A 7,776-nucleotide genomic window follows, 5' to 3' on the forward strand; every position below is an offset into this window, starting at 1 on the left:
CCAGTCTGACCACAGACTTCTGGAGTTGTTTGGATGAGGTTCTTCTGTCTCATGGTTATTCTCCAGGCTGTTATCCCTACCATGCCACTTCCAACAGGCAGGCTATCCTCATAGTGCTGAGTTTGTTCTTAGTGCAGTCTCTTTGCTCCCATTATATGTCACCCAGAAAAGATTTGGATCATTTTTTGCAGCCAGAACTTAAAAATTCTGTCCTTGTGAGGTTCTCCACGCATTTAAAAGGGTTCAGAGAAGATATTATACATTAAAGGAGAAATATCATTCCTGATCTCCTGTTATCTGCTTCTTACTGTGGGTAGCTAAATGCCTTCTGAAACTGGTGATGGGATAGAGAATCTTTTGTTTCTTGTCACTTGATAATGCCAGTGAGCAAAAGTTCCCAATTTCTGCAGCCTAACTGGTGAAATCCAAGAAATAAAGAGCTGGAAGCTGAGTGTAGTTTTTGACCTGTAAAACATGATGAAACTAATGCTTTTACTGATAGCTATAGAAGACAGACTAAGATATGGATGAGCCAGTGAGGCTGAGGGTCACTGTTGCTTTCCAGATCTGGGAAGGACTATATTCTCTGTTCTTAAACTGCAAACTGTTGGTGACCAAAAAAACTCCATGGTGGGTGGCTTCCCTGCCTTTCCACTATCTGCTGTTGGTGACAGGGAGAGAGTGGCAGCAGTTTGGTTTTCATGCTGTCCCAGCAGCCAAAAGAAAATGGCATCCTTTTGCCATTGCAAGGAAAAGCTTTGTTCTAGAAACTTGGAAAGCTGGTCAGAGGGGAAGTGATACAAAGTTCCTATCATAGGATTAATGTCCATAGTCTCTCAAATACAAATGCACCCTGCAAGTGAAACTGTGATGCCGTATGACTGCTGTTGATTTCTGAGCTGTAGCCACCACTCTGGAATGCTGGTGCCTGTGTTTTCCAGGTCTCTGCTGGCAATGTCTGTAGTGTACCCTTGTCCTGGTTTCGGCTGGGATAGAGTTAATTTTCTTTCCAGTAGCTGGTGTAATGTTGTGGTTTGGATTTAGTAGGAGAAGAATGTTGATAACACACTGATGTTTTCAGTTGTTGCTAAGTAGTGTCTATATCAAGTCAAGGATTTTTCAGCTTCTCATGCCCAGCCAGCGAGAAAGCTGGAGGGGCACAAGAAGTTGGGAGGGGACACAGCCAGGGCAGCTGACCCAAACTGGACAAAGGGATATTCCATACCATGTGATGTCATGCCCAGTATATAAACAGGGGGGAGGGGGGGGAATTGGTCGGGGGGGGGGGGGGCAGGCAGATTGCTGCTTGGGAACTAACTGGGCATCGGTTGGCGAGTGGTGAGCAATTGCATTGTGCATCACTTGTTTGGTATATTCCAATTCTAGTAGTAGTAGTGTAATTTTATTATTGTTATTATTATAATTATTGTTTTCTTCCTTTCTGTCCCTTTAAACTGTTCTTATCTCAACCCACAAGTTTTACTTCCCCCCCCCCCCCCCCTCGATTCTCTCCCCCATCCCACTGTGGTGGGGGAAATGAGTGAGCAGCTGCGTGGTACTCAGTTGCTGGCTGTGGTTAAACCACAACAACCCTGTACCAGCCCCATTGCTGCCAGGTTGATGTATTCCCAGAATAAGGACCTGTTGTCTAGTAGTTTTAGTAAGAGAGACCTGACTTTCTGGCTCATTGTCAGATTTCAAACTAGTCACCTTGGTTTATGCAGTTTATTTTCCCTACTAGAGAAGGAGGAATAAAGTTGTCATTACTCTCTTTGCAAAGCTTTTTCTTGTCCTGCAGTGGAAGGGGCCTTCCAAGAGCCTCAGGGAGAGACAGGCACTGGATGCAGGAAACGCACCACAGGATCACCAACAGCCCAGATGACATGGGCAGCATCCAGGAGACTTCTCTGGCTCATTCCAGCAGGGAGACCCAGGTGGCACCTCAGTAAACATTTCACAGCAACTTGGCATGGAGCGACACAGGGGAGCACTTGACTTGGGTGCACTCCCCACTGTGTGTGTCCGAGCCCCCTGTGCAGCATCTCTGGCTATTAGAAAACAGATCTAGGCAGCACCAAGCAGCCAGGCGGGAGGTGGCGAGGGTAGGAGATGGGCGCACGTGGAGTGCCCGTGGGGCTGTCAGGCACCTCTCATTAGAATGCATTTGTTCCACAATATTACAGCCGGCTGGTTCATCTCTCAGTCTCTTTCTTTGCGAGGCTGTTGCTTACAGAAGGTAGAGGCAGGGACTTGGGCTGGGTCCAAACTGTGGTGCAGCTCTGCCTCTCCTCTCCTCGGTCTCTCGCTGTGCGCAGAGCCGGGCCTCCTGCTGTGCCCTCGCCAGCTTTTACAGCCGCCCTGCCTGTCAGAACAAATGGTACGGCTCAGAAAATAAACTCATCTCATTTGTATGACAACATGGCCCCTCCGGTTAGAATGCTGCACCATTGCTTTTAACAAGGCTTTAAGCTGTTCAGTTCAGAGAGTGTTACAGCCCCTGGTTTATTGAAATACAAACCTTCTCCTGCTCAGTCATCCTCAGGCCCGTACCCTAATGCCTAGCCTAGACTATGATGCCCCCAGTGCCCTGTGCCCTGGCTAAGGCTGCCCAAGCTGAACGATGTCACTCTTCTTCCTCCATCACGGTCCTGAGTCCTGTATCCCATGTACTGCTCCCTACTGTGGAGAAAGAAAGCATGAAAAGAGACCTTTATTGCTAGATAGTGGAAGTGGCTGTGAATTTCTTGCTGCGCTACATTGTGACTTTGTCAGTCTGCGTGCAGGACAGTATGAGGATATGGCTCTGGATCTGTATGTGTGTGTGAATGTAGGTACTTTCATTTCTTTGTGTCTCCCATTCTGTGATAATCTGTATGTGTGCATGCGGGTTGAGTTTTTGTGTTCCTGTTTGCGTGTGTATCCATCTGTCTTCAGCTTTGTGTGTTCACGTCTTGTTTCTGTGTGTTTGATGTGTTGGATTTTAAGTATGCTTCTGTCTGTGTCTGTCTTTATGCAGCCAATGATTGTGTGTATTTATGCCTCTCAGTCGTGTATGGGTATTCCAGTGAGCATGCTTTCCTATGTCTCTTACCGGTATTGAAGGGTGTGCAAAGATCTCATTATGTTGCGCATTTCCCCTTGGTGTGACATGTTCCTGCAGTTCACAGGCAGGTGATTGACTGTGTCTGTTTCTTCTATGCTGCTTGGAGCAGAGTGACCCAAGAAGGAGCCCCTGGAGTTTTAGGTTAACCGAAAGGGTGCCTTGTTAATAAGGAAGGAAAAAAATACAAGGAGAGGGAAAGTAAACATTCAGTATACACCTGGTGACACGCAGCTCGTTCTAAAGCACACCATATGTTTTTTCCAATGATAAACAGAGGATCTGATCCTTCACTGTCAAAGTCAGTGGTATCTTTTTCTAGGGAAAATGGGTGCAGGATCACATATGTAGAACAAGAGTAACTGTGCATCAGATAGAGATGCACACATGTGCCTGTAGATGGATCTATTATTCTCCCCTTTCAGCAGCCTCACTACAGAATACCTATTTAAGGTTCTTCTGTGTCTTCCATACCCTATTTAACTTGTCCTGGACCAAATATGTAACTATTTCATCTTCTCATTAGTGCAAGTACTTAGAACCAAGACACCTGAATCCTTACTTTGTCACTGGTTTCCTATGTGATCTTGACAAATTATTGTGTGTTAATGCCTCCCTCATTTGCAGGAGGGGCAGCTGATAGTGGGTTACCTTTCAGAGATGCCCAAGGGCTGGTATTGGTAACATATTTTGAGATCCCTGCATTAAAGTGGTACCGGTAATCACAAAGTATTGATTCTTCAGCAATATTAACGTCACTGATAACCAAACATGCAATTCATCCTTAAGCGTGTGATGGATTTCCCTTAGATAATAGAGTGTCTCTGGGGATGTTAAAAGCAAAATACTGGCTGTCAGTAAAGCACGGGGTCTTAACAGTAGGACCCGACTGAAAAGGTCTGCTTTCTTGACTGGATGATAGGCAGTGGCTGCTGCTCTGCCTGGTGAGTTGGGCTCTGTGAACCTAAGCCTCTGTCCCCATTTGTTTGGCACGGGGTCAGAGGCTCTCTCTGCATATCTTCTAATGCCCGCGAGCAGGGATATCCATGGCAGAGAGTGTGCACTAATGGAGTGCACAGCCATTTGTTAGCTAAGGGCTTGGGGTTTGCAGAGCTGTGTACTTTCCTGCTGACGAGTGCATAGACAGAGGAGTAAACAACGGCCGCCAGATTTACTGCTGCAGCAAAAATAAACCATTTGTCAATGAGAAGATAACACAGGGATGCCAACAGCTTGAGGCCACGCCACCTTGGGATGTGATCTGGTTAGAGCTTGCAAACCAAGCAGGATGGGACAGTTCCACTGGGATTTGGCTTGGAATCCATTCAGAAATGCTACCTCTAGGGCTGCCAAGGAAGGTGCTGGGGAGTCAACAGGGGGTGCACAGAATATTTCTTTACACAATGTTAAGACATCCTGGCAAATACCAGACTAGGTAAAAAACAGTACTAGTCTAAGCATTTCTGCCCTATAAATCAGCTGCTTCCAATTACAATGCCAAAAGAAGACTCTTTTCAGTATACGCGAAAGACAGTCTCAAGGCTTTGCTGGGCATTTTATGCTATTTTAAGAGTACTGTTCTCTGCGTACGGTACAGCAGCATTGATCAGAGCATTTGTGGTAATTAAAAACCCCGTGGCAAGTTTCATCAGGGACAGGTGACAGGTCAGTTAATTATTTTTAGGAAGCAAAATTCCCTCTTCAGTTCTGAACAAATTTGATATCTCTTCCTCTCTACAGAAAAAGTAACAGCAAAATTATCTTTTTCCAGGGGTGATATGATATTGCCATTAATATTAATAGAATATACTTCCCTTTATATTTGGCCAAATTTTGGTTAATGGCAATATACAGAATACATGAATTACATGTTCGGTAAAAATGAGCAAGAATTAATAAAGAGTTATTTAACCTGGAAAACTGAGGCCGATTTTATGACAAAGGGGATGTGAATTTAACCTGAAGCACAGATTTTTAATAGCAGGGATAAGCCTGGAAAATAGAAACATTGATAGAGATTTGCCTGGTGGAAAGTTAGATGCCAGTGTGTACCGAGATGTATCCTGAACTGAGGAAGCCAATGCACCAGTTGTCCTCCCCTTACACATTTGGAATATTTTATATATAGTTAAAGTGGCACAATACTGAACAAGATAGATTTGTCCACTTAATTTTCATTGGAGTTACTGACTCCCACGCTGACAAATTAAAGGGAATAAGGCTCAGTGAAAAACCAGGCTGTGCCTAGAGAATCAGTATGCCACAGAGTACTGATGGAATGGTCTCCCCTTGTATGGGTCCTGGAAGACCCAACATGAAATACGTCATTCATATGAGATTAACGCCTAGGGTGTATTACCCTGGAGCAGGGGGAAGATGATCCCACTTGCATGCTGGATTGTGACTGGATGTAGGATAACGTAGGGTACTTGGGTACCAAGAGGACTTGCACCAAGAGGACCACACTCAGAGAAAAGCAGAAAATAGTCTAGTGTGGGTTGGTACTTGAAAGAGTAAGAGAATTGAAAGATACATGCTTAGATTTGAGAGAGCCTTCCAAGTCCCAACAGAAGGGGAGTGGCAAGGAGCAAACATTCAAATGCTGAGTGCTAAGTAGAAGTGGATTAAGGAGATGGAGTGCATGGCTCTGAAGATCCATGCCTGCCTATTGTGTTTTAACCCCAGCCAGCAACTAAGCACCATGCAGCCACTCACTCACTCCCTCCCCCCCCCACCCAGTGGGATGGGGGAGAAAATCGAGGAAAGAAGTAAAACTCATGGGTTGAGACAAGAACGTTTTGATAGAACAGAAAAGAAGAAACTAATAATGATAAGACTAACAAAATGACAGCAGTAATGATAAAAGGATTGGAATATACAAATGATGCGCAGTGTGATTGCTCACCACCCACCGATCGATGCCCAGTTAATCCCCAAGCAGTGATTCCCCACCCCACCCCCCAGTTTCTATACTAGATGTGATGTCACATGGTATGGAATACCCCGTTGGCCACTTTGGATCAGCTGCCCTAGCTGTGTCATGTGCCAACTTCTTGTGCCCCTCCAAGTTTCTTGCTGGCTGGGCATCAGAAGCTGAAAAATCCTTGACTTGATATAGACACTACTTAGCAACAACTGAAAACATCAGTGTTATCAACATTCTTCACATACTGAACTCAAAACATAGCAGTGTACCAGCTACTAGGAAGACAATCAACTCTATCCCAGCCGAAACCAGGACACTGCCTATTTTCTATGACTGTAATAATTAAGATGAATTAAGTGTCTAATGTGAAGCTGCTGTTTTGTTTGTCATACAAGAAATTTAACAAATTAATCCTAGAGCTAAAAATTGAAATTGCTGTAGCTGAAGCTGTTACAAATGGATTTGGCTTTGATAGTCTTCATGGGTTAGGCATGGGGTAAACCTGAAAGCTAGTGACAAAAAGGTTATCCTGAGAGCTTTTGTACAACTGCATAGCAAACACCATGGCACATTCTGCCCTGTGTAGCAGAATTTGCTTGCATTAAGCCCTTGGAGAGACTCTGACATGATACATACACCCAGTTGTCTGCCATGTCCAAGGAAGCCATGTTTATCACTATAGCATCCCCTTTCTTCTATAGGCAACCTACCACCTCTACCAAAAACAAGAAGGAACGAAAGCCTAAAACGGTGAAGAAGGATTTTCATTATGAAGTTAATTAGCTTCTGAGCCAAGCTGCACCTTTTCAAGAGGAGGAATTAGAGGCATTTAATTGCTTTATCAGCCTTCTCTTTGATTTTCAGCAATCAGGCCGATTCCATTTAATTTAACTGCCACAGATGAGAAGAAAATTGATGCACTCACCTGCCTCGGAGCAGAAAGAGAGAGTGAGAAAGAAAAGTTGGAGAAATTGGCAAATATAGTGTCTGCAGATTAATGAAAACCAACTGCATTTGTTCACAATTGGAAATGATGTGCCTGCCCTGAGGTGTTTGGAGCTGTGCGTGTGCCGCTGTGCATGGTGATGTGAGACCCATCTTAATGGCAGAGAACAGGGAAAAGGGGGTGGACCTACCCTGGGGAAAGAGGGAAATATATTCGTGAGATGATCAGGGATCAATTAATGAATGGATGTGCAGGGTGGGTAGAGAAGAAAGGGGAAGGGAAGTGGCCAAAGCCTTGTGCTAGCATATAAGCAGGCAGAGGTCAATGTGCTGAGTGGGCTTGGTGTGGTATCTGTTGTTATCCTCTACCAGTGGGCTGTATCCTGCTCCTGCTAGGGGAGAGGATTGGTTCATGTTGTTGGTAACTGATGATCTGTTCGTTTTGCCGAGGTACAGGGGAGAGGTTAGGAACTGCAGTGCAGGCTTTTGGTATATAGCATGCCTTTGCTGAAATGCTTTTCCATCTGTCAGAATGAGATTTGCTGTTGCTCCTTTCCATGTTCTTAGAGATACTTGATGCAGCAGTGAATGAGACACAAAAACAACGTGTTCAAGAGAAGGAAGGAAATTAGAAGTGACGGGAATAGCAGAGGATGGTCCATGAGGAAGTGATAAGAAGAAAGTGGCAAGGGAGTGAGTGGAGACCCATAGAACTAGGATCCACACGATGAGGGCTGACTTCTTCTAGCTAAGGTGTGCCTTTGCAGAGGGCCTGCTGGGTTTTAGTCTGTTAAGCAAAACAGTC

The sequence above is a fragment of the Buteo buteo genome, chromosome 4, assembly GCF_964188355.1.
Source record: "Buteo buteo chromosome 4, bButBut1.hap1.1, whole genome shotgun sequence".
Lineage (NCBI taxonomy): Eukaryota > Metazoa > Chordata > Aves > Accipitriformes > Accipitridae > Buteo > Buteo buteo.